Here is a 27625-nt window from a genome sequence, read left to right on the forward strand (position 1 = left end):
GCAGGTTCACTTCGAGTTGCCGTAAGCCCTGCCGTGCCAGTCGATTGTCTGTTGGGGAATGACATGGAGCACAACACTTGGAGAGAGGTGGAATACCGGACGCATTCTGCGATGCTGGGTACACCTGACTGGGCCTGTGTAAGCACACGGTCTGCGACTGCCCGGAGAGGGAGTTCGCCTGGGTTGGAGCCTGGAACAATGGCCCAACCCGCTGCTAAAAAGGGACAGACCCGGAGACAGGAAGAGCCTGCTCCGGCTTCCACACCCCATGTGACAGATCGGCCACCCGCGATGGTGGACCAGGGTCCGTGGAGGGGGAAGTAGACTCTCTGGAGGACTTACCCATCCCTGCTGAGTGGCATGTGGAGGGAGGTCCTACCAGAGGAATTCTGTAAGGGGCAGAGGGAGTGCCCTACCCTTGAGGGACTGAGGCGACAGGCTGAAGCCCAAGCAGCAGGTGATGTTACGGGACACTACCATATTTACTGGGAGGATGGACTCCTCTACAGTGAACCCAAGGTACCCTTGCCTGGTTCATCAAGGGCCTTGGTAGTCCCGCAACAATACCGAGCCTTTCTACTAGAATTGGCTCATGCTATACCCCTAGCAGGACACTTAGGCCAGGACAAGACCTTTGCACGGCTTGTCCTCCACTTTTACTGGCCTCAGATGAAAGTGGCGTCCAACACTTACTGTCGGACATGTGTATCCTGCCAGGCCAGTGGGAAAACAGGGGTGAAGCTGAAGGCTCCCCTGGAACCACTTCCAGTCGTTAGCACACCCTTTGAGAGGGTGGGCATCGACATTGTAGGGCCTTTAGATCCACCAACCACAGCTGGTCACAGGTTTATCCTGGTTCTGGTGGATCATGCCACACGTTATCCAGAGGCCATTCCTCTGAGAACTGTCACTGCACCTGTGGTGGCTAGGGCCCTGATGGGAATCTTTACCCGTGTAGGATTTCCTAAGGAAGTTGTGTCCGACAGGGGGACCAACTTTCTGTCGGCTTACATGCGGGCGATGTGGAAGGAGTGTGGAGTGACTTACCGGTTCACCACTCCTTATCACCCCCAGTCGAATGGACTGGTAGAGAGGTTCAATAAGACCCTGAAGGGCATGATAAGAAGTCTGCCTGAGAGCCTACGGAGGAAATGGGACGTCCTCCTGCCCTGTTTGCTGTTTTCCTACCGAGAAGTGCCGCAGAAGGGAGTGGGCTTCAGCCCTTTTGAACTGTTGTACGGGCACCCTGTGCGTGGACCTCTCAGCCTGGTGAAGGATGGATGGGAAAAGTCTCCCAGAAAGCCTCCTCAAGATGTGGTGAGCTACATGCTGGCCTTCCGGAGCCAAATGGCAAAGTTGTGGAAGCAAGCTTCTGACAACTTGGAGGCCAGCCAGGCAGTAATGAAGGAATGGTACGATCATAATGCTCACCCGGTGGAATTGGAACCTGGCCAGAAAGTGTGGGTGATGGAGCCTGGAGAGCTTAGTGCCCTCCAAGATCGCTGGGCAGGCCCATTTGAGGTGTTGGAAAAGAAGGGTAAGGCCACTTACTTGGTGGATCTTAAGACCCCGCGACAGCCCCTACGGGTGCTGCATGCCAATCGTCTTAAACCCCACCATGAGAGGCCCGAGGTCATGTTGTTGATGGTGACTGATGGGGAAGAGGAAGCGGAAAGCGAACCTCTCCCAGATCTATTCTCGTCTCAAGAGAAGGATGGGTCAGTGGAGGGAGTGATTCTCTCTCCCACTCTAACTCCTGAGCAACGGGAGGACTGCCGCCAGATCCTGGGGCAGTACTCTACGTTGTTCTCCCTTGTCCCGGGAAGGACTCACCTGTGTACCCATGATGTGGACACAGGGGACAGCCCACCAGTGAAGTCGAAGACCTACCGGCTGTCTGACAAGGTGAAGGCTAGCATCCATGGAGAGGTTGCCAAGATGCTAGAGCTGGGAGTTATTGAACCTTCTAACAGCCCTTGGTCCAGTCCGGTGGTGCTCGTGCCAAAAGCCGCGACACCAGGCACCACACCTGAACTGAGGTTCTGTGTGGATTACCGAGGACTGAACTCAGTTACAAAGACTGATGCTCATCCGATCCCTAGGGCGGATGAGTTAATTGACCGGCTAGGAGCTGCCCAATACCTAAGTACCTTTGACCTCACTTCGGGGTACTGGCAGATCTCCTTGACAGATGGAGCAAAGGAAAGGTCAGCCTTCTCCACGCCTGAGGGACACTTCCAGTTTTGCGTGATGCCCTTTGGGCTCAAAAATGCCCCTGCCACATTTCAGCGGCTGGTGAACCAGGTCCTCTCTGGAATGGAGAGTTTCTCTGCTGCTTACCTGGATGACATTGCTGTCTTCAGTAGCAGTTGGGAGGACCAATTGCAGCATTTGCAAGCAGTTCTCCAGGCCCTGAAACAAGCTGGATTGACCATCAAAGACAGCAAATGCCAGATTGGGCAAGGGTCGGTTGTGTACCTTGGACACTTGGTGGGTAGGGGGTCAGTGCAGCCCCTGCAGGCAAAGATTGAGGCAATCATGGCCTGGGAACCCCCCAAGACACAGACTGAGGTCCGAGCTTTTCTGGGCCTCACAGGTTACTACCGTCGCTTTGTGAAGGGGTATGGAACTATTGTAGCGCCCCTCACAGAGCTCACCTCAAAGAAACAACCTCGACGGGTAGTTTGGACGAAGGCTTGTCAGCAAGCCTTTGAAAAGTTGAAGCAGGCAATGTGTGCAGCACCGGTCCTGAGGGCCCCAGACTTCTCCAAGGAGTTCATTGTCCAGACAGATGCATCAGAACATGGCATTGGGGCAGTGTTATCGCAACTAAATGAAGAGGGCCTGGATCAGCCTGTGGTCTTCTTATCCAGGAGACTGCTTCCCCTGGAACAGAAGTGGAGTGCAATTGAGAGGGAAGCTTTTGCGGTGGTGTGGGCTCTGAAGAAGCTGCGGCCATACCCGTTTGGCTCGCACTTCCTGGTTCAGACCGACCACCGACCCCTTCGTTGGCTAATGCAGATGAAGGGGGAGAATCCCAAGCTGTTGAGGTGGTCCATCTCCCTACAGGGAATGGACTTACGGGTGGAACATCGGCCTGGAGTGGACCACGCCAATGCAGACGGTCTCTCCAGGTATTTCCGCCTTAGTGATGAGGACTCCCAAGGGGTTGGGTAGTTCTCCCCACTTTCAGCTGGGGGGACGCGTGTTAGACCTGTCTGGCTTCTTGCGTAGTCCCTCCAATTTATTATTTATTTTGTCCCCCTTTTGCTCTCATACCTTTAATAATTTTTGTCCACTAACTTTTTCTAGGTGTTGGTCAAGGGGATAGGTGTTCTTTTCTACCTCATAGTTTTTCACCTCAGGCCTAGAGGCCTGTTCTGTCAGGAAAATGCAGTAGTTCACAAAATGGAGGGCCCTAACTGTTTCCAACTGCCACATCTTAGACTGCCCCATAGGATAACCTTAGGCCTTCCAGAACTTTCTGGACCCTACTGGACTCTGTGTGGGTTATCTATAAAAGGGCAGGGGTCAGGGAGCCATTTTGTGTAGTCCAGAGTGTGAGAGGAGAGAGGCAGCAGTGTGAGGAGGAGGACGCGCTAGAAGAAGTTAGTTGGTCTACTGGATTGACATCTTTCAGAAGACGTTCCCCCTTGTGCTCCTGACCAAACCCTTTCATTGGTCTGACATTAATCTGGGTCAGTCAAGCAATCAAGAACTTTGGACACTTTCCCGTTTTGGGCCGTGTCCTACATCCACCTTCAAACCCCCCATTGGTTTAGTAGTTGGCTCCCCGCCTTCATTCTGAAGTTCCAGCCTACCCGGACTGGAAGAACTGTGCCTGGTGTGTTCTGGCATCTCGTGCTGCTGAGGCGTCTCTACTGGGAGGCGTGAGGGGGCGTTGAGGTGTACAGTCCGCGCAGAGTGGCGCTGCCAGCTGTCAAAGCCCCGCGGTGAAATTGAAGGTGAGGCGGGCAGAACAGCAGCGAGACACTGCTCCTCCGCGCAAGGGCAGAGGCGTGTACTTCCCGGGTGAAGGAGGCGGCGCCGGCCGTGTCACTGATTCCCCCGCGCCTGCGCGGCTGAGGCCTACGTCTGGAAGGAGCGAGGGGCTCCCAAGCGGCAACGCGTCTCCGGTCTCCTCAGCGTTCCGATTCCGGTGAGGACAGGGGCGAAGGTGCAGCCTACATCCCCAGAGAAGCGGGGAACTTGGGCCATAGCCGGACCAGAGGCAGCTCGTCTGGCGCCTGCCCTCAGACAGCGAGTGAGGGAACGAAGGGCCGCCGTCATCAATCCTTACCACACCAGCACCAAGGTTGAGAGGCTGGCTGGGCGGGGATAGGCGGCCGTTACCGCTGGCATATACAGCGGAGCCGTGTGTCAGCCCCCACTCCTGGGGACTGGGGCAGGACAGACACACAGACAGTAAGGAGAGTGGGGGTGAGGAGGGAAAGTGCTGAGCCCTCTCTGGGGATATTCATATCACGAATCCGAGTGCCTAGAAAGGTGCCCCGACATTCTGATCGTCTTTACTCCTGAGCTGTGCCCTAGTAGGTGGGGGAAATAGTTACATAACTCCAGCTTCCTTGAGACAGGTCTGAGAAAGACATCTACCAAGCCAGAAACCAGGGGGGCTGAATCTATAGTCAGAAGAGCGCTGACAGTTCCTATCAACTGAGGACCCCCCTTCAGACACTTATAGAGGTAGCTGATGCTTACTGAGAACTTGTGAGTTCCCTACATTTCACTGGGTGTGCATTCACTTTGTATATAAAGGTGCAGATACGGGAGGAAATGAGTTTAACACTGTAGTAAAGACAAAGCCAGTGGATTTGGCAGGTTAATGTAATGAGATGAATTGTTGTTGTTGATCATTAATGCAAGGTAATACTGCTGAAAGTAATCCTACTGAAATAATTTCACATTACTAAAAGTAAGCATTTCTGAATTCATGACATCTGAATGTTTAGACTGTAATTTCTTTTTCCCCACAGACAGAAAAGTGTTATTAACTTCTCCTGATTAAAGGGGTAATTTCCAATTGTGAATACTGAGAACTAAAACAAAGAGAATATTATTTTTATAAACCAGTACATATTTTCCTAACAAATTGGTGTAGTGTACTTTTTAAGTGTTATTGCGTGGATTTACTGCTGGGTGGTTTGCAACCTTCACACTTGTGCCTCTAGAATTGCATGTCTTACCCTAGGCCAGGCTACCCTAGGTGACCTGTCATCCCAGGTTCCAACACCGAAGGACACATGTGACGTGTGTTTTCATACATCAAGTCCAATTCACCTTCTGCGATCTTGGGCACATCACTGTCCCTCTATGTCTTGCTTACATGAGCAGTACAAAATAATGCTCTAGCACACTTGCATTTACGGGCGTCTTCACATTAACATTTTGTTTATTTTACGTGGTACATCAATGTATGAGACAAAAATACACTTCTATACTTAAATATCCTCTTCACAATAAAGGCATATAATTCTACTATCAGATGTATTTTTATTTTCAATAATTCATGCATTTGAATAATTTATTTACTTTTTATTATTTAAGTCGCAGAGAGTCAAGTGTTTACTTTTTAACGCAGCACTGCAGTCTCCAGTTTAACTGCAGCTCAGTCAGCCAAATGTGCATTATTGTCATTTGCTTTAAAGGGATTCAAATCCTCGTCAGGTGTGGTAAGCGCTATATAAATACAATTTACAATCTACTTTCACAAAAAAGGTCATCCGTTGTTGCGAACAAAGCAGTGTTCTTTGCTCAATCCTGCATTCCCTAACAATAAGCATTCTAGAAAATTATTTTGGTTGATGATGTGAGTTTGGCTTTTGATATCATTCACCACATAGCCCCTTAAAATGTAAATACCCTCACCCGTCCCCTACAACATTAGGCTAAAAAAAGCCTAAATGCTGCACAGATTAGAACTGCTGAAAGCCAAACTGTGGCAAAGAACTTGAACTCTTAATACAGAGAACAAGGCTTTATTGCAGAGCTGAGCAGGATATCTGCATATCCACAAGACTTAGCAGGAGATACGATTAATTTGAACGTCTGCCTCGGATTGTGGGCAGTGTAACCAAAATTAGAACGGGATGTTTGCATAACCACACTCCACAGCTGTTAAAAAAGCTCTTTTTGCTTAGTACTTTCACTGCTGTGTGGAACTGTTTGCGCCAGGATACCAATGATTTTCACTCAGCGTAGAGGATGGTAAAAGGAGTGCACATATTCGAGTCATGGTTTGTTAACACAAGTTTAACCCGTTTGTTGCTGCGAACGTTCTGCGCCAGTGCTGAACGTTCGAAGAAACGGGTGCAGCCGCGTCGGCCAACGGACGTGCGCAGCACTGGCAAGGTAGTGCTCGCGACGACCGTTGGCCGACTGCAGCACTAAAGGGGTTAAACTGGATATTAGTAAACACACACAATCTTTGGCGGGAAAAAATACCCATTTCAAAATCACACTCACATTGTGGGGAATTGCTAATGGTGTTCTGTCTTACTGTAGATTACTGTATCAACACCATCGTCCTAGTGTTATAGAAGTTGGACAATCTTTTGACTCCTTTTTAGAGCTCTGTTCTTTGAGGATGTATCAGAACTCCACCTTTGCAGTCTCTGGAGCACAGTGCCTAAATACTGGCTACCCTATTGTTGCATCCAAAAGGTTTGCTTTTTTAAGGGGTGTTCCTTCTAGGAATCCTGGGCACAACACACACACACACAAGGGTATACAGCTATTACCAAATCCCACACCAACAAAAAGCCACAAGTACTGGCTTTGCCATCGCTGGTGTCTAGTACACCATCTTTAAACATGGCTTAGGCATTCTTCAGCAAGACTTAAAAATATATGACAATTTAAAGCGTACTAGGTAGTAAGCTGCACGTACTAAGTCATCCAAACTCCCTCCTCTTATTGTTGGAAGTCTCAGTCCCTGCTGTGGAATCATGATTTTGTGGATTCAAAAACTTCACTGACATCATCATGGAACTATTAAGACACGGAGGGACTTGATTTTTAGCATAATTTGGGAACAGTGTGGCAATATGAAATGTTTAGCACGTCACCCAGACATGATTTTTACAGTACAGCTGCACTCAAAGAAAAATGGAGAACTAAAACTCCTTCAGTGCAGAAGTCATAACCACTTGCATGCTAATGACAAGGTGAACTCGTCATGAGACACACTGGATCTGTGCTCATGACAAGGTCAACTCGTCATGTATAATGGGATTCATAAATCTGCAGCACGGGAGGGGAAAACCCCTTAGCAGCCAAGTGGTTACAATGCAAATCTTCAACCCTTAGCATTTAGCTTCATATTTGTACTGCACCAAGTTCATTAACGTTCACAAAGACTCTGATAGGACATCATCGCTAAACTCTCCAGCAATTATGAATACCCACTAAGATCAGGCAATTATGAATACCCACTAAAATCAGGAAAAGGGAACAATGGCTTCTTTAATCTTATAAAAGCCATTCAGTTTCTTGCACCACGTCAAGCATTTGGCTTCTTCTGCAGATCAGGGCTACCTTAACACTAAGAAAATATACAATAAATATATATATATATATATATATATATATATATATATATATATATATATATATTTATAAAGAAAGAAAGAAAAAATACTGCACATACACTAATAAACTGGCTTTAAAACAACACGATAAATAAAAATGCGCTAAATGATTAACATCATGCAGAAGAGAATGTGGAAAGAGTTAAAAATGTCCACTTTCAATCAAACTTGAAAAAGTTTACCGGGAAAACTCTATGATTAAGCTGCTCCAAATACCACCACCAGCACAGGTAAGAGACTTGACTTCCACTCAATGGAGTCTTCATTAGAGGGAGTGCTGTCCAGTGATAGAGTCCCCAGGGATCTCCATTTGTAGGGCATGTTGGTCAACTACATGATGGATAATTGTCTCGCTTAAATGATTTCATGCAGACAGACTCTGCAGAAAGTTTTAGAATAAAGGAGCAGTCGGACCTCTGAGAGAATATCACACCTGGCGCACCAAAGCCATATATGTTGCGTAGGTTCTCCACTCGAGATGAGCTATGTTTAAATTAAGTAACTCTGGCAGGCAGGTACATAGACAAGCAGTACTACAGCTGAATGGAGGCCATTTGATGCACACTCAAGTCACATAAAGTGAACTTGGAAAAACAGCAATCATCCAAGAATTTTCCACAAAGTTATCATGAAACTTAAGAGTTTGCAGAAATGACTACCAATGGGATACGCTAAAAAAACATATAGGTGCCCGCTAACTACAGTCTTAATACCCGTCTGTAATGCTATTATCTCTGCAGCGATTTTCACCAAATTCACCATCTGGTTCTTAAGTAGGATCCTGGATCTTCTTTTACATATAGAAAAAATGAAATAGGTACAAGAATAATCTTTACTAAAACTGAAAGGTTTTTGTATGTTTGGGTTCAGAATAGGATCACAAACAGATTTATAGTGGTTGAAATCTATACTACTAATACCATGGGAGCCTAGAGATAATGTTTTCCTATTGGACTACATTTATGAGCCCTCAGCTCTGTTGCTACACTGATCTTAGTTCTATTGCAGTGTTCTCAGTGAACAGAGGCTCCATAAGGAATGTGACAAATGCATCAAATGCTACTTACTATATATCTGTTCTTGGTCCTAATTTCACAGCTGCCCTTGCTGCTTGAGCCAAGGCTGCTGGCAACACGGAAGAAAATCGCAAAAGCTCAAAAATATTTAGAATACTCAAAAAGCACCACACAAAGGTAACCTAGGATTCCCAATGCAATACAAATTGGAGTTACTGGATGGCAAATAAAAAACTGGTATCAAGCTAAAGTTCAAGTGTCTAGTTAATAGGTGAACACTTGATTGCAGCCTTGAGGGCCACGTGTAGAGGCAGTTTGTAGCTCCAGCTGGATCCAATAGTCATTATTTGGAGCTCAGGAACTGACCTATTGGGTAAAGATCTAACTGACTGCATATTAAACCACTACATATCCTGACCCATAAGGGTCTAGGTGGGATCAAACTGTTGAAGAATTGGGACTACCCAACTCACCAAAGGGACACCACTAGAGACTTATGGTGAAAGGGAGAAACCCTTGTGTACCTCTGTGGCTGAGAAAGTGATACTTTAAACCACTCGGGGATTTAAGCAGCAGGTGAAACTGGTGTAGGCTTACCACTCTCACAATGCTGGAATATCTTCTACAGGGCAACAAAGCACGCATCTTTGAAGCCACATTCACCTCATGTTGCAAGGTTTCTCTAGAAGTTCAGACAGGTACAAGGAAGTCCTGGATACCAGTGCAACGGAAAGCAGGTCTACAGACACAACAAATACGCTGGTAATAGAAAGACCGCAAGAGTCCAATAGGAACAAGCTTTTGGAAAATAAATAATCTGCTTGGATGCATGGTGTCTTTGAGGCATAACCACAAAATATATATATTTTTTAATAGAAACAGCCACCGTGATGGAAATTGTATATCCAAGTAGTTGACCCTTGAAGTTTAAGCACAAAATCTTAAATTTGTGAGCTACCATTACAGGCTGACGATCGAGCCGAAAGAGAATTTACATTTCCTTCAACAAGGAATAGAATTGATTTAACCTCGTCTGAAGACTGTTAGTCTCAATTAAACATTGACCTTGGCGAAGAGAAGCTACATATCCAAGTGCTTCAGGATTTATTTTAAGGTGCAACTATATCAAGAAAGTCTCTATTCAGTTTGTCTAGATAAAGATGGGATGTTAACATTAGTCCATCAAAACGCGTTGACGCAATATCCAAATAAATCGTGAAGGCCACTGGATCAGTAGACACTACAAGAATTTATCTTCCAGCAGATTCCAGGATAAATGAACGTGTGAAATTGAATGAGAAAATGTACAGTCTGGTTTGTGTCTCTCTATTTCTAAGGTATATGTTTTCCTTACTGTGTAAGGATACTGTGAGTGAATCAAGTGCTTTGGATTTATTGTGTTTTTCCTATTTTAACAATTTTATGTATGGAAAATTAAGGAGTGTCTTTTATTGCATTGAAAATACTGTTAATTTTATATAATTAAACCTGTGCCTTTTTCTAATTTTTGCAATACGTTTTCATTTTTACTGGGTTTATTTTGTCCACTTGTAATTCTTGTTGAATGGTGAGGTGAATGTTGTGTTCCTGCCTCTATCCAAGGAAGTAGGTACCAAGAGGAATTCTTTCTTTTTACTAGTCCTGGATAACAGCCAGTTTAAAGTTCAAGTTGGTAGTGGTCAAAAGGCAGTATTATTAAAAGGTTTAGCTTACTTAAATTCTATACATATTGCCCAACTCTGGTTAGAGTTGGGCCCACTTTTCCAGACTTTGTACACAGTTAAGGAATGGGGACACACCTGCGAGTTAGAGGAATATGTATTTCAACATATACTTGTCGATTTCCTGAGTAAGGTGTCTGGCATTTCCCAACATCTCGGGGGGGAGGGGGAAGGCCACAGATGGTCAGAGGATACGTACTGGGGAATAATGGTCAGGTATCCCAATCATATTAAAACAACACATTTCCTTTTCCAAAGTTTTTTTCAAGGATGGAAAAATCCTGGCAAGTCGCTAAACTGTATAGCGACCTACCCTTCAGTGTGAAGAAAGTCTTTGTGCAGGTTACAAAATTCACAAAACACTACAGTTAATAGTACATTCTTTGTTTACTATTAACTGTAGTGTGACCAAGGAAAAACATTTTGGTTTTTTTTAGCAATAATTTGTGAATTTGAATGTTTTTCACTGAAGATGTTTTTATAATTGTGACTAACTGTTTTTAAATGATGCATAACATGATTCCAGTACTGCACTGATATTTTAACAAGACCTTTAATAAATAATTGAAATTTTAAGCTCATGTGTGATAATGTGCCCCTGTTGAATAATTGTTACAAAGAGTTTTGTGAATTTGGTAACCTGCGCAAAGACTTTCTTCACACTGAAGGGTAGGTCGCTATACAGTTTAGCAACTTGCCAGGATTTTTCCATCTTCGAAAAAAACTTTGGAAAAGGAAATTTGTTGTTTTAATATTGTGACCCAATCCTTTTCTAGTAAAAGGGTACCATCCTCCATACTTGGTTATTCAGGTATCCGAAATCATACACAAAGAGATGGACGGCGTGCTAAAACTTTTCAGAAACTCACCTGCAGTCAAGATCTGGCTTGAATCCATCATCGTTCTTTAGGTTATTTCATCATCCCAGTTCAGACCTGGCCATATTCAAATCAGTCTTTATCCTGAGCCTCATGGGAACAGTCCAGTCTTAACTGCCAAGCCAGGTCTTCCCTAGACCGGAAACAAGCATCCTGGGACCGGTTTCTGGGTAAACCCCTCATCAGCCAGGCTAGCTTGAATCCAGTGGCAAAGTGAGAAAGGAATTCACGTCTGGGCATACCCTGCCTACTTAGGGCGAACAAAGCAAACACAAAGATGATGGAAGGATTCCCAATAAGCAGAAATCTATAACTCAGCTGATATGAATGAAGAGCTACTCTAATGAAGCTGCAAAAAGAGTTTTGGTCAGATCTTAGTATTCAAGAAGAGCTTTGCCATAGCAGGATGTAACTGTGATTCCTATGATCCTCCTAGATGCACCATCAGGTTCTGAAACATGACGCTACATGCATATTGTCATATACACAAGGCAACTAAAAAGAGAACCTTGATTCTGTGCTGCAACCACCCTGCCTTTGTTGAAGGCAACATCCCTCAGTACATGGACTTCAAGTCATGTAACACACAACACATGCTTACAACACAACTGCCGTATTGCACTACTTAGCGCACACAAATAAGGTGAAAAGAAGGACCCCCAATTAAGCGTAACCATATGATTTTACACACAGGAGGTCAGTAGATTGCTTTTCCGGCAGTGCAGGTAAAAAGGGCAGAGTCCCCTAACTAGGATCTCCGTTGCCATCCAACATTAGCATCCCCGCCCCCAAAGACGGTGGAGGGGGCAGTCCAATCCTCTACTATTGATTCAGGTACATTTTTGGTGTATTGCCTGGCCAGGAAAGGTCCGTAATCTGTGGGCGAAAATTCTATATCAGGTAGCACCCTCACAGGACTTGTTGAGTTTTGACATGAATTAGGAAAAACAAATGGCAGAACAGAAAAAAAATAAAATCAGATAGGATGGCCCACCTTTCCTTGCCACACGAAGAATTACCCCCACCAGAGGTTGTTCTTGATGAGAAATACCGAGAAGGGCAGTAAACTTAAGCGTGATGAGTAACAGAAGTGTTCATAAAAGGAGGAGACAACAAAAGATAGAGACGTAGCTATTTGGCAGCACGATTTGAATTAACAAAGGGAACTGCTAATTCCATAAAAAAACATACTAATTCTAAAAACAAAGTTAAAACCTAGAACATGAATTTTTAGAGTTCAGTAAATCTGTAACCGCTAAAGCTTACATCCACCAGGCATTAAATATTAAGTCATGAATGCAGAAAAAAAAGATTCACTATAAACAACAGTGACTAGGGGCAATGTAGCTCTTGCTTGTAATTTTCAAACAATTGGTTATCTTAAAAAACCAAGCTCTAGAGGTACTTTTGGTCCTGCATACCAACTACCAATGATAAACAAGCATTTGCAATGCAACAGGTCTCGTGTTTACGAGTGTTCGAGCTATTGGCATTTTAAAGGACAATGTCTTTTATTTATGTGTTGTTTTTCAAACAGATTAAAGGCATTGTCATTTATAATGCGTTAGGAGAAAGCTTGTCAGACCTGCAACAGCAGGTAGGACAAAGCTATTTGAAACAAGCTACATGTCGGCTGCTTCTAAGCGCTGGAACCAACAAGTGTTCATGCTGCTATTAATTGTCCTGTTTCTTCGACCTCTGAAGGATAAAAGGCGGAGGCGGCTTTGACTGAGTTCGAACTCTTAACCTTGACATCACCTCACGCGTCAGCCTAGAGCTCTTATTTCGCTTCTCTAAATAAATGACCAACAACAACAAATTAGCCGATCCATACGTTGAGTGCCACTACATTTGGCAGTATTAACATATAATGCCCTCTCGTGGATTCAGAAGGTCGGAGAGCTGTCGGGACATCGTCAATCCATTTACAACGGTAGGTTCCGGGGATGGCGAGGAAACAGAGCGGGGGCTGTGAGAGCGCAAGGGGTGCCACCGAACACGAGACCGGAGGGCTATAGGGGAAACCTATAAAGCGACAAACAGGTTGCAAGGAGCTCATAGGGAAAGCCCGGGCAGCCGCTGTGAGAGAGTAAAGGTGTGAGGACAGGGCAGAACAAAAGATGGCTATAGGGGGCAAAGACATCTATATGGATTGCTACTGGACTGTTGAGGAACAGGACGAAAGTGGTACAGAGGAAATGGAACAGTGTGAGGGGCACATGATCTAGCATGAACTTATGCCTATGGTGGAACAAACAGGGGGCGCAATAGGAAACTTCCAGTGATCAGACCAACCAATAGGTGAGAAAGAAGGGGGCAGGGCAGAGGAAGAGCGATAAAAAGATGTCCGAGGAAATGGACAGAGCCACAGGCAGGATAACTGGAGATAGAACTGGGCACGATGGATGAAGGGGCAGAATCAAGGTAGTGGTGGGGGGACAAAATAAAATATCACCCCCATAAACCGACCCAGGAAACATTGAAGATCCACAGGCGACCGTGCAGTGTGAAAGGAAAGAGGCCACAGGGCGATGCACCAGTTGAATGAGTCACACCCTAACACGGGGGTGAGGGTTGGGGGGGTATCACGCTTGGGACCTTGAGCGTCACGAACAACGGGGACAAACAAGGCGCTATCGGGGTTCTGGGACCACAGGGCAAGAAGAGAGCGAGACAACCTGAAGCACAAACAAATTAGCGGGGTACTGTGGGGGCGGGGGTAATCACATATGGGAACCCAAGGGAAGGGACAGGGCTTCAGCATACGGAAGGCTACAGGATGACACAGGAGCATGTGAGACACCGCAGGATGTGAAAGAACTATGGACCAAAAACACTAGTGCAAGGAAGTGAGTGAAGCACAGGTGAGGATACTAAGGAAAGGAACACAGCTACAGGTTGATGGTAAAGGTGAAATGCAGGGGCAAGGGATGGGATCACAGGAATGAACATTAAAAAATGCTGATTTGTCAGTTAAGATAGATATTTGATCACGTGGGTGTCCTTCAGCAAATGTGGCTCATTAGCACTTTGCAAAGCCAGGAAGGTTGCACTTACTAGAAGATTCGAGAATGTAAAGTACCACAGAACACGGGTAATGCTGTGACTGAAATAATTTCTAATGAGATCTAAATAACACCCTGCTGCTGCAGCTCCTAACACCACGTCTGCACTAACAGTAACTCTCGTTCCTGCCAATAAATTACTGAAAACAGTGCCTTGAAGAAACGGTTCACAACCTCTTTCCTTCTTTCCTTTAGTTGCTTCCCTGTGAAATGGATGCAAAAAAAAAAGCCCTTGAGTGGTGCGTGCGTGTCTGGGCACAATAATTTAAACCACATGGAGGCCGTGTGGGTAACCGCCACCAATAGGCCATGGGCGGAGCAATGAGCCTGCCTTTGGCCAATTGCGTGCTGTCTTTGTTAAAAAGACGCACGCAAAGGCCAATAGTGTAGGACAAAAGAAAAAGCACACGCATGAGCGTGTGCGATTCTTAGGTTAGTTTTGAAACCCTCTACATGAGGTCTCTCGCTGTGCGAAATGCAAAGATAGGTTATATCCTGGGTTAATCTAGCTGAACATCAAAACACACCAGCTTTTAATACCTTTAATTGAACTAGCTGAAGGTAAAATGCAACAATAGTACAAAGCACTAGTATTCAGAATCCCCCAGACTCCTTCGGACATCAGTGGTAAATTGCAGCTGTGCTCCAGCCACTTCCATTGCACTTGTGTTAGCTCTTTGTTTAATCCTTTAAACATGCACTTCTGTCATGAGTGAGTGTTTTGAGATTTAGGGCCCTATTTACATCTTGGCGGACAAGTTACTCCGTCACAACGGTGACGGATATCCTGTCCGCCAAAATATAAATGCCATTATATCATATGGGATTTATATTTCGGCGGACGGGATATCCGTCACCGTTGTGACGGAGTAAACCATCCGCCAAGATCTAAATCAGGCCCTCAATTTTTTTAAATTAGAGAAAACAATATTGGTTGTAGTACAAGTGAATGTTTCATGTTTGCCTGCTTTGTGGTCTGGCATGACATCGAGCTCAGACTGTAACATCCACAAAAAGAACATTCATAATTTACTTAGCTTGTTGCCAGATGTCTGTTGAGCCACTGAACAGTACAATTCAATCAAGCTTTCAGAATCACACACAAGTAATGTCCACTCAAATTCACTGCATGTAACTTCTCCTCATACATTTTTGTGGATGCTCTGAAAACCCGACTCTTTTTTATATGTATTGGGATACAAGGCCAGCCCTAGTTACCACTACATATTAAAAAAGCTGTTATACCAACAGATCAAACTGCATAATATCACAGGGACATCAGTTACGTGGTATTAAAAACACCAGGTTAAATGTTTTATTCTACAAATAATAAGCCTTTAAAGTTGCTCTCCTGTGAATATAGATTTGAGGCAAGTTATACAAACAAGATCCCCATTACTAGCTTATGTTCTCTGATTTACCTCCACTACATATACCCACCCCACTGGATGATCAGCATCGTTGTAACTCCTGACATGGAGATTGAGACAATTTGTGGTCCCTTCCAGTTCAACAGGTCTATGACTAAAAAGTGATGTATTACAGTAATTTTCAGAGAACATTAAAAATATGATGGTCCTGATTTAAAGTTTGTAGTTAACTGCATATCTTATGATTTCCAGAAGAAGAGATAAATCGGGGTGGGGGGGACTAATTGATGTAATTTTCTCTGCCATACTTTCTCTGGGGCGGATGAAATTCCACTTGTGGATTCTCCTCTAAATTTAGCATTTGATAAAGAAACCAAAAGTTTTCCATTACGAAAGAAGAAAAGGCCTTGAATCTAGTTAATAGGCTTGTTTTTTGAAAGAGGACATTGCTATGGCACCATATTTTAAGGACACATTGTAGGACACGATTCCTTTAATTTGATTGCTGAACTGAAGACAAAGACAGGACAGTACATCAGTGTTCACTACTGGTCAACAGTATTTGATCTATGCCTGTTTTTCATTGAATACACATGTTATGACTACAGGCATGTGTCCCTCCTTGGACACCATCTCAGTAAATGCATTCCAGTGTCCCTACGTGGACACCATACCACCAGTGAGGTCACCAGCTGGTAACTGTCACCACTGACAGTTGACAGCTGATCGCCGAGCTGACTGGAAGTTCTGACGCTCCGACGTATGTAGGAGCCAGTGTTGGTGTATTAAATTAAAGAAGTCTCTTTTACTTAATACTGGTGTATGGAGTTCTTCACAAAGTGGCGACGAGCGCCAACACAGAACCCACGGAATTATAAAGAAAAAAAATTCAATGAACAGCAGTCGGTCGAGGTAATTTAAGGAAAGAACAGTGAGAAACACGACTGTCACTGGAAAGACAAAGTACTTCGGACGCTAAAAGAAAATACTTCATAGGAACCACAGGAAGTCAAACAAGACAAGGTCAGAAAAAGTTAAAAACAAACTGAAAAAGATTACTGGGGGCAAGATATCCTGTAAATTAACGCATGGTGAAAAAAAGAAAACGGTGGAACATTTCTATGCTGAAATCTACCAATAAAGAATGGAGTATTGAAATGAACAGCGGGAGGAATATCTAAATCTTATAACATATACCAGTGTGGAAAAACTTTGTGCTACACTACGAGAAATTAGGAAAACTTAAGGTACACGAACTGTATATCTAAGCTTGCCACCCATTTTCAAGTAAAATTCTCACAATGTAAAATAAAACTGAACGCGACCGTCACTTGCCAACTGACAAACTCAACTGAAGCCATCTGCGGTTGCTAACAGCTGATCTAAGCGTCATCACGTCACCTACATCGACAACGCATGCCGCCATCTTGGGAACTGAAAGAAAACTGAGGTCAGCAGTCCAGTTTGCGTAATCACAACGTTAGCGCCATTTTAAACTTTCATTTACTTAGCGTTAGCGTGAATAATTGACGTATGCCTCAGCTACAAACTTCCAGGATTGACCGCGCTTTGTACATCAAATAAATAAACAGTAAGGCACTATTGGTATCGTGTGTTAATGAATATAAAGTAAGCGGAGCATGAATGACAAATGTTTTAAATGTAAAGGTCACGGAAAAAAACATAACAAGGAAAGTGAATAGCATTTAAAATGTGTACACTGTTTCAGAATTGAAAACACTGGTAAGCTGTCAAGGTTTAAAACACATCCAAACAGTCAAATACGTTTTCAGTCACATTCTGCATTTTAATAACAAAGGGATCTATTATTAGACATTTAAATAAGAATTTTAAATTCTGAAAGTACAATTAACATGGCTTCAGGTTGTGTATGGAACCTTTCTCCACCTGAAACATTTCTAGGTGCTGGGGGTGAACCTGCACTTAAGTGGGAAGAATGGAGGGAGTATTTCCTCAATTACATCTCTACATTAAAAGAAGATGAAGAAGTTAAAGCTGAAAGAAAATACAAAATGCTCATGCATTGCTTAAGAGCAGGAGGAATAAAAGTATACAATGCCGTTAATAAGAAGATTAGGGCAGAAAATGAAGGCGATGTATTTACTAACGCTATAAATGATCTCAACACATACTACAAACCAACAGTTTGCGTTGGAGTAGATAGGTACAAATTCTTCCATAGGAAGCAAGGGAAAGAAGAGTCAATTGATGATTATGTGTCTGCGCTCAAAAATCTTGCAATAAATTGCAGCTTTGGTGCACTCCACGACAAGTTTATAAGGGACCAAATAGTGATGCAGGGTTCAAACTCAAACATCCAAGACAATTTGTGGGCCAAGGGCGAATACCCACTACAAAACATAATAGATATTGCAAGAAAAGCTGAACTCACGGGCTGTTGTGCTAAAGCAGTCCTATTGGAGAATACAGAAAAACAAGCATTTGCAATGTAATAGGTCTCGCATTTGCGAGAGTTTGAGCTATTTCTATTGTAAATGATATTGCCTTTTATTTATGTTTTGGTTTTTGTAACATAAATAAAAGCCATTGTCATTTACAATGCCAATAGGTCAAATTTGCGTAAATGCGAGACCACTTGCATTGCAAATGCTTGGTGTATTCGTTCACTAGGCACATCTGAAAGAACGGTTGACAGCAGGTACATACTTTGTTTGCAGTTGGGCCTGTCTCAGATATTCTTATGTAGTGCCTAACCCATTAGGGGGGCTTTTGTAGGGGTGCAGAAGGATTGAGATCCATAAGAGATTTGCAACTATTTTCAAGAATGCCTTGCTTGTTGGGTTAAGTGCTGTGGGAGATCTAATGTTGCGGTGCTGCTACTGCTAGTCTGTGGCCATGTTTTTGGTGTAGTATTCAACATTTGCTACTCTGGAATTACCATGTGTTCTGCTGAATTTTAATGTTAAATGTATCAAAAAAAACCTTTCTTGCCATCTTTCAGTGAATTAACAAAAGCATTAACAGTTACATTGGATTGGCCTTAGCGCTCCTTTGAAGGGTTTCTTTAGACAAGGCGTAGTTTAGCAGCAAGGTTATTATCTTTAGGGCGAAGAAACCTAGCTTTCAATCCCTCCTTCACAGTGACCAACTTGCTGCGAGATGTATGGCGGGGCAATTTGCACTGCAAATCCACACTCTGATCGGGCATTGAATTTTGACTCCAACATGCTTTCACTACAGTGGAGCCTTTTGGGGGGGATGCACGTGTGGAACCAACATCCTGGCATGTGGGGGACTGTACAATGTAAATGTACTTTGCGTTAATGTAAGTAGGCTACCATTGTCCTCCTTACATCTCAGCCTTGCCCCACGCTTCATCCCATCCTCACACCTCAAACCCAGCACGGTTTTCTCAAAGACGGTTGCAGACAGCCGGCTTAGACCCATCACGAAGCCCCCCTTGAGTCTGCCACAGGAGCTCCGAACTGAGACCCATACCGATATAAATTTATAAGCCCAGTGGCCTCCGGAGAATCGTTCCCCGAGGGCATGACATTGCGTGCCGGCGCTGCCGGGCTCGCCGCCCTCGTCCAGCTGCCCAGAGTTAATCTGGATTTATAAGGCTCTCATGTTACTTCCACGTACAAGTGCTCTCATTGACGTGACGACATTCAACAGAGTCTACTGTGCAAACACCGAGTAGCGAAAAATGTTTGGTATCAGTTCTGCGACCGGGGAACTTCCTATACCAGTTGAGTAAGTGTTACCGCTCCTCTCCCCGCAGATAGGAACGTGTCTCGTTGCCTCCAGACCACCTTCCTTGTTGTGGGATCGGGCCCGGCCGCAGGAATAGCACGTACAGAAGTAGGACGTTTTGGGACAGTGAAACCTTCTTTAAAGACTACCTCGCGCAAAATCACAAAACCGCGCGACTGCAGTTATTTATGTCATTATTTTTGTGAATTTATATATAGCAAAGGCTAGGCCCGGAGCGCTTTACAATAGAGTCAAAACAGTTCAGTAACAAGCAGAAAAAAATCCCCACACCCGTCTGCCATCCCATGGGACCAATCGCTCTCGAAGAACAACAAGAGGTGCTAATGCTACCCGCTATGCATAGCGGAAGTCAGGCAGCCTTCGTTGGGACGTGGGCGGAGCCTACAAAGAAACAGGAAGGAACTGCCGGGAGAACGTCCTGGAAACCTGCACGCTGAATGCTGGCAGCCGAGGGACACGCGTAAAGAGCCTGGTGAGTGGGGAGGGGGTTACGGGGGGGGGGGGGGGTACGCGCGTGTCTGTGTGTGTTCGAGTGTGTCTGTGTGTTCGAGTGTGTCTGTGTGTGCGAGTGTGTCTGTGCGTGTGTCTGTCTGTGTGCGCGTGTGTCTGTTTAAGGGGGTGCGTGTGTGTATGCAGTGTGTGTGTGTGTGTGCCTGTGTGTGAATGCGTGTGGCTGCGTATGTGTGCATGCGTGAGTGGGGCTGTGTGTGTGTGTGTTTGCACACCTCAGGGAATCGGAGGCAGGAGATGGGCACTGCGTGTCCACAGATCCCAATCGACGCGCGTGCCCGACCCCTGTCTCAGATTCCCAGGAGACGGGCAACATAAGTTGTCGAACTGGACGCAATGCTTTGCATTGCTATCTCCAGCTCAACCTAAAAAGAGGGAGACACTATAAAACAAAGTGAATGACCAAAAGTACTACAACAAACAGAGTTGGAACAAAAAAATCCCTAGACCAATATACAAGAAAAATTAAACAAAGAACTGGGGGCACTGTTACAGATGTTTAAGTACAACACACATGGCAAATGACCCAAAATGCCCAGCACGTGAGGTGAAGTGTACCCATTGTGGCATAAAAGGACATTTCATCAAAGCCTGCAACAAAAGGAGACCACAATGTGTGAAGGTTGTAGAGGATGCAGAAGATAATATTCAGAACGCTTCTGACGATGACGCCATTAACATGTTCATATTGAACATTAATGATGATAAAAGCAGCAATGTCAACGAGATAAGCGCAACTAAGACAAAAAAAACATATGCTGCATGAAAATAGGGGGCTTGAGATTAATATTGTTGCAGACTTCGGATCACCATATACGATAGTTAACGAGAGAATCTGGATGGAAAAATGTAAACCAAGCATCGGCAAAAAACCCGAAAAAGAGACATAAATATCAGATCATTCACCGGAGAGCCCACTTGACGTATGTGGCTACAGGAAATTTAACTTTATATTCAAAGGACGAGAGTCTGCAGGCAAACTTTATGTTTTCAAAAGTTGGACCATCGGTACTAGGATGGATGGACCAAGGAAATCTGGGTATCATCCTAGACCCCAGCAAAAATGAACCTGTGTTAAGTTTGTCTGACAACTGTGACTATGAAAAATCTTTATTCAACAAATTTCCAAAAGGTATTTAGTGAGGCTGTAGGAATCCTAAAACGATATCAACACAGAATCAAACTAAAACCAATCACAACCCCGGTTGTACACAAGGCAAGAAACATCCCATTTGCCATAAGGGAGGAAGTAAAGACCCAACTAGACAAGATTTTGACCGAAGGAATAATTGAAAAGGTGGAAGCATCCGAATGGGTCGCATCCCTTGACGTCGCCAAACGACCCAATGGCAAGTTGAGACTCTGAGTTGACCTACGCGACCTAAATCAAAACATAGTGGAACAATATCCACTAGCAAAAATAAATGAGATGCTATCTACCACTAAGGGCATCAAGTGGTTCTCCACAATCGACTTAAAATCAGCCTATTACCAGGTACCTCTGCATCGTGATAGCAAGACACTAACAATGTTCATAACACCATTCGGTTGTTTTAGGTTTACGCTGGTACCTTTCGACTCATTTGGAAAGGACCCTGCACGAAACGCCGGCGGCACGCTAAAAATGCCCGCCATTTACTGAAGAAACCTTGATGGGCCCTACAATACTTCAAAAATTACACATGTAAAAGAGAGAGACACCACTGGGGATATACCATATTACCTTTGACAATATCCTTGCGATGCGGATGATAAATATTGAAAACTGCTATATAATATAGAACAAACCTGAAAGCCATATCGAATACGAGGGGGACTAGGAAACACGTTTTTAAGTGTTCTCTTTTTTGGTGTATCTTTGTTCAAGTGATGCAAGCTCTATCCATTACAGTTCTACCGATTTTAGAGCCCTGAAGAAGTCACGTTGGTGACGAAACGCGTTGGCAGCTAGCAATTTTCTGAATTTCCAATTTTCTTGAATAAAAAGGTTCCCAGCACAACTTTCAAGACTTGGACTTCACCTTTTTGTTGGAAAGTGTTTATGTTATATGTCTGAAAAATACTGTTGCACTATTTGGCAAAAATTATAATTTGTGTATAATTTCCCTTGTGCGGGTCACTGTGCTTTTCTCATTGTATGTGATGTTTTGCATCACTATTTAGGGGGTGTTCACGGGTCACGCCCTCGACCAATACGCACAGGGTTCTGAGCATTTGATAATAGACTAGACATAGTGGAACAGTGTGCAGGTAGAAAATAGCTCTGACCCCAGTCTTGCTGTTTTTTACCTTTCGATTTGGCCTTGGGGCAGAAATGTTTTTTAAAAACTCATGAACAACATCTTTGAAGGAGTTTCAGAAATGTTTCTCTTCCAAGACGACATCGTAATTATGGGCAAATCTAAGGAAGAGCACAACAACAAGGTCGAACAAGTCTTGGAAATTCTGAACAGAAAAGAAATGCAAGTTTGCAAGCAATTCTGTCAGCTATCTTGGCCACCAAATAACCGGCGAAGGAATCAGCCCAGAAAAAGAACTCATACAGGCCATAAAGGACTCACCGGTCAGTACCAGCCAACAAAGATGAACTGAGGTTCTTCTTGGGATTGGTGGAGTTTTACTCCAAGTTCATTAAGAACTTCTCACTTAAAACATACGTTTTAAGGCAGCAACTAAAACTTAAAAATAAATTTGAATGGACAGAAGATTGGGGAAAACCTTTCAGGATATGAAAACAGACATGTGCACAGTTTGACCCCTTCAAGGATTCGACCCTTCTCTACAAAACTTTGTAACCACAGACGCAAGTAATAAGGGGTTGGGAGCAGTACTCACCCAGAAGGACACCATGGGAGCAGAATACACTATAGCTTTTGCCTCACGTTCACTTACACCAACATAGGAAAACTTCTCAGTAACAGAACGTGAGGCACTAGCATGTGTGTGTGCCCTGGTACACTTCAGACAATATGTTTGGGTCAGAATGGTCAATTTGTGCACAGACCACAAACCCTTAACAAAAGTACTCACAACAAAAGGTTTGTACACTGCTTCACCCAGATTAGCCAGGCTATCGGTGCGTTTGTTTGACTTTGTGTACAATGTCCGATACGTCCCAGGCGTGAAAAATGTTGTGGCAGACTTTTTAAGCAGAATGCCTGTCGGGACAACCAGCGATAACGATACCAACTAATTGGATGAGTCTTGTATAGCAAAAGTCCTGGAAAAATCCAGTGGTATCACAAAAGAAGAGTGGCTGTTGGAGCAAGACAAAGACAATATAATGTGTCAAGTAGTACAAATGATGACGGAAGGTTGGACAAGTAAGAGCAAACTGACAGAACCCCTAAGACACTTCTGGGAAGTGAAAGACAAATTGTCACTAGAGAACGGATTCCTATTGAATAGTGGTAGATTTATACCACCAAGAGACATTAGAACAAAGTTACTAAACATATATGCCACGAAGGACACTTGGGCATCGCTAAAACAAAGAGCAGGGTCAAAAACATGTATTGGTGGCCAGGTGTTAGCCTTGATTTAGAGAGAACAGTCCGGGATTGCAAACTGTGCATGGACTCAGATAAAACACAGGTGACATTTAGACCACCACTACACCCCATCCCCTGCCCATCCATGCTGTGGGAGAGAATAGGTATCGGCAGTATGGGACCCATATCTGATGATCTTGAACAATGGTATGTCATAGTTATTATTGATTACTTCACAAAGTGGCCAGAAGTACAAATGAACAACCAACATGAAACATAAAACGTAGTTAAGTTCATGGATGATACCTTTTCACGCGAAGGTCTCCCCAAACAGATAGTGAGTGACAACGGGACTCAATTTACTTCAGAAATGTTCAAGGATTACATACTTAGGCACACTATTGAGCACAAAACGACATCTGTATATCATCCAACAGGTAACGGGCCTTAGAAAGGTTCAACAGAGTCATGAAAGGCATAATCCAACTGGCCAACAGCAACAACCTCAACTTAAAACTGTGTGGGCATACAGAATCACACATTGCGAGACTACAGGACACAGTCCTTTTGAACTTATGCTAGGCAGAACCCCTCTTTCTAGGGACAATGTGGGCTGGATTCAGGCAGTCAGAAGAGTACACTGGTCTTCACAACAGGTCAGAGAAATACTCATGCGTGCCAAGCTCAGGAACAAAAAAATTTAAGACAGCAAGCATGGGTGCAAACGCGTGGAACTCAAGGCGGGAGATGTCGTCAAGGTAAAGAAGAGTGGTCACATTGGGAAGGCTCAAGACAGATATACCACTCCCCTGCCCGTACGTGAAGTGTACTGTAATTCTGCACTCTTGAGCGACGGTAAGGTATGGCATTTCTCTGCCTACAGACATCCTGTGAAGAACCCTGAAGCCACCGTACCTACTGAGTTTAGGGGAGACTCTCCCGAGAGACCTACAAGCAACACGGCAAAACCCTGTTCCTCAGACTAGGAGTCAGACTATGAGTTCCCTGCACCATCTACCATGACAGAAAGAAACATCACGCAGTCCATCTCTGCGCCAGTGAACGTATCACCCAATCAGACTAGCACAGAGAGAGTCAGACGCATGTTGCCACCGACTCCTGTACGCAATACTTCACAACATATCAGTAGGAGCAGAGCAGGAAGGTTGTAGGACCACCTACGAAACTAAAAGACTATATTTGCAAATAGTTTCCAGTGTACATATTGTTTTGTTCTTCTCCTCCCTTTTCCCCACCCCTCTTCTTTCTTCCTCAAGGGGGAAGATGTGTTATGACTACAGCCGTGTGTCCCTCCTTGGACACCTTATCAGTAAATGCATTCCAGTGTCCCTGCGGTGGACACCATACCACCAGGGAGGTCACCAGCTGGTAACTGTCGCCACTGACAGTTGATCGCCGAGCTGACTGGAAGTTCTGACGCTCCGACGTATGTAGGAGCCAGTGTTGGCGTATTTAATTAATTTAGAGAACTCTCTTTTACTTAATACTGGTGTATGGAGTTCTTCACACCACAAGACATAACTAGGCATACAATGAATATAAATCTGAATGATTTACATAATGGTTATCATGAATATCTGGCATGGACCTAGCTCTCGTGGCTAAAGGTTTGACATCCCTTGAATACCAAATCAGGTTTGAGTTTTTCCCCACTGAATGAGTTTTGAGTAGCGGGACCACGTCCTTTCAGGTGGTTGCAGACAGTGTTTTCAGTCCAGGACTTTTGTGTGATAGGCTACTACATTCTAGAAGTGGTAGTCATGATTGCTTCGAATTAATTAATTAGATTAACACATATGAAGACAATGATATGTAGGTGTAAATTCCAGTCAGCGTCCACAATGACCGGGAGTGAATTACTCATCCTAGCTTTGAGACCACACAAATTCCTTTGTCAGTTACAGCAGTGGCCACACATTTCTTATTTGGCTGCTCTGCGAATTAGGTAACAAAAAAAACACTAGAAAGAGATTCACTTAAAACGTGGAGGGCAGCAGAGTAGTCAACCACTAAGCGCCTCCAACCACTATCAAAACTAAACTGTAAATAAAAATTCATTTACACAACTACCACAACTAGGACAAAGTAAATTAAATTAGCAAATACTGAATTGCACAGAAAATTGGGACAATCATATGGGAGACACCTAAATACAGTATTAAATGATCTGTCCATGCTCCGACGTAACAGGGGAAACAAGACCAGTGCAGCTACAATGGCGATCAGAGAGTTAGAGCTGCCCTGGTTCGTAAAAACTGGAGCACGCGAGGAGGTGCGGCGGAAAACTCTTTCCTTTAAACAGTTCATTTGGGATCGGTACTGAGGGGCCTTTCTTACTAACGTAATGCACTCTGTACCAGACTTGTGAAAACAATGAGAAGGAACATTTGAGCAAGCGTGGGAGGTTCTGCATGCCTGATCTTAAACACCACGGGAACGTGTTAGAGGCGAGATGAGACTGGAGGGGATGGGGGATACTAATTCGCTGTAAATGTGGAACGCTCCTGCAAATCCGAGCTCCTGAACCCCCCAAGACTGTGATTCCAGATAAACTATTATCTGCCAAAATTGCGCACACTTCCAAGCTGGCCGATAACCAGCATAGCGAGCTATATAAACAGGGCATTTTTGCATTCCCGTGACGTTCCCTTGGCACGAGGCATACGCGTACTGCACAATTATTGCCTGCAGAGGGCTCTCTACGGTCTCTGAAGTCTCCACGACTGCCTACCTGTCTTCCAGAGGAGGTGGCTGCTTCGGTAGCCGCGCTGCACGACTAAGAGGTCAGGCTCTGCCTGTAAATCTGTGACAGTCTGTGCCAGGGTGCATCTATTTAAAAATAAATCACAAACCTTGTGGTATGCCCCTTTATCAGGACGTGGGGGTAGTTGGAGAGCTGAGACTTCATACAAAAACCTATATCCACGTTTCTCAGCATTTCCTCAGCTGCATGGCATGTGACTAATTTACAAATGGTTCAAGAAGGGTACTTCCAACTGTTGAAATATTCCAGTGTCGGAATACATTTTCCGTTTAACAGAATGGCCAGAATTGTGTCAAAAAGGAAACACGATCAAGTAAAAACTCCCCTTTCACCTCTACCACTGTACCGTTATTTGTTTCGTGCCCTGGTGTGATAAATTACGATGATGATAAACTCTTGGAAAGAGTAAAACATTACTACACCTACACGACGTCAACATTGTGCCCAGTCATGAATGTTAGGCAGCCATGAGCCTACTCTTAAGAAATTCACCTTCCAGCAACTCGTACAGTGAATACAATCTTCACTTATATGGAATAAGTTATGTAAATAAAAAAACGTCCGATTTTCCTTTCAATCTGATCGTTTTAATTCCACAATGACTTACTTTATGAATCACTTAAATGGAAATACCTTGTTTACCATCTATGTATCTAAACAGGCATGCAAGATTTGCACTGTTGTTATTGTTATTAGTACTTGTGAAGCGCTTACTCAGCCTGTGGTATGGCATTGCAGCACCTTTAGGTAGTCTCGCGTACGATTTTCCAAAGTTTCCAATGGAGACATGAGTCTGATTAGGCTCCGAGGTGTTGTGCGGTCAGTGGGGCGAAGGGGTCAGTTTCCTGTTCTCACGACGATTACAAAAAAAAAAAAATATATATATATATATATATATATATATATATATATATATATATATATATATATATATATATATACACACTTGAATATAAAGCTTTAACGTGCCTAGGAGGGAATGGTGTGGCTTTAAAATGGTGAATTGTTTCACCTTACCCATGCAAGTGCATAACTAGGGGTGGAGGAGAGGGCAGAAAACAGGCACAAACACATTTTAGTCAACAAATGGACTACAGTTTTAGTCCCCTCTAATACATCCATAATGCTCAACACAACCCTTCACATCGTAATCAATACATTCCTTTTCATCCATCTATTTGCATCTTGGATTGGCACGTTGCGAGATTACTGTTGCCCTAATGGAGAGATTTGCACTAAATGAACAAATAAATAGAATTCCTGTTTCAGTTGAAGGACAGAGCATGCCACTTTGGGTAACAGTCAAACAACACTGTCTTTAAGTCTGGTGAAGCAGTTTAAGCATTGTTTCAAACGACAGCTAATTCAGTACAGTGTGAGATTTAAGGTCAATTTGCATGGTTTCCCAGCTATTTTGAATGGA

At 44.0% G+C, this 27625-nt stretch overlaps 1 protein-coding gene across 1 annotated transcript in view; it reads right to left on the bottom strand.

The window, feature by feature from the left end:
- BCL2 (BCL2 apoptosis regulator) overlaps nucleotides 1-27625 on the bottom strand; it is a 529265-nt gene that overhangs the window by 498870 nt on the left and 2770 nt on the right. The gene's annotated exons all lie outside the window — the stretch shown is intronic.

This window comes from Lissotriton helveticus, chromosome 4_1 (assembly GCF_964261635.1).
Source record: "Lissotriton helveticus chromosome 4_1, aLisHel1.1, whole genome shotgun sequence".
NCBI classification, from domain to species: Eukaryota; Metazoa; Chordata; class Amphibia; order Caudata; family Salamandridae; genus Lissotriton; species Lissotriton helveticus.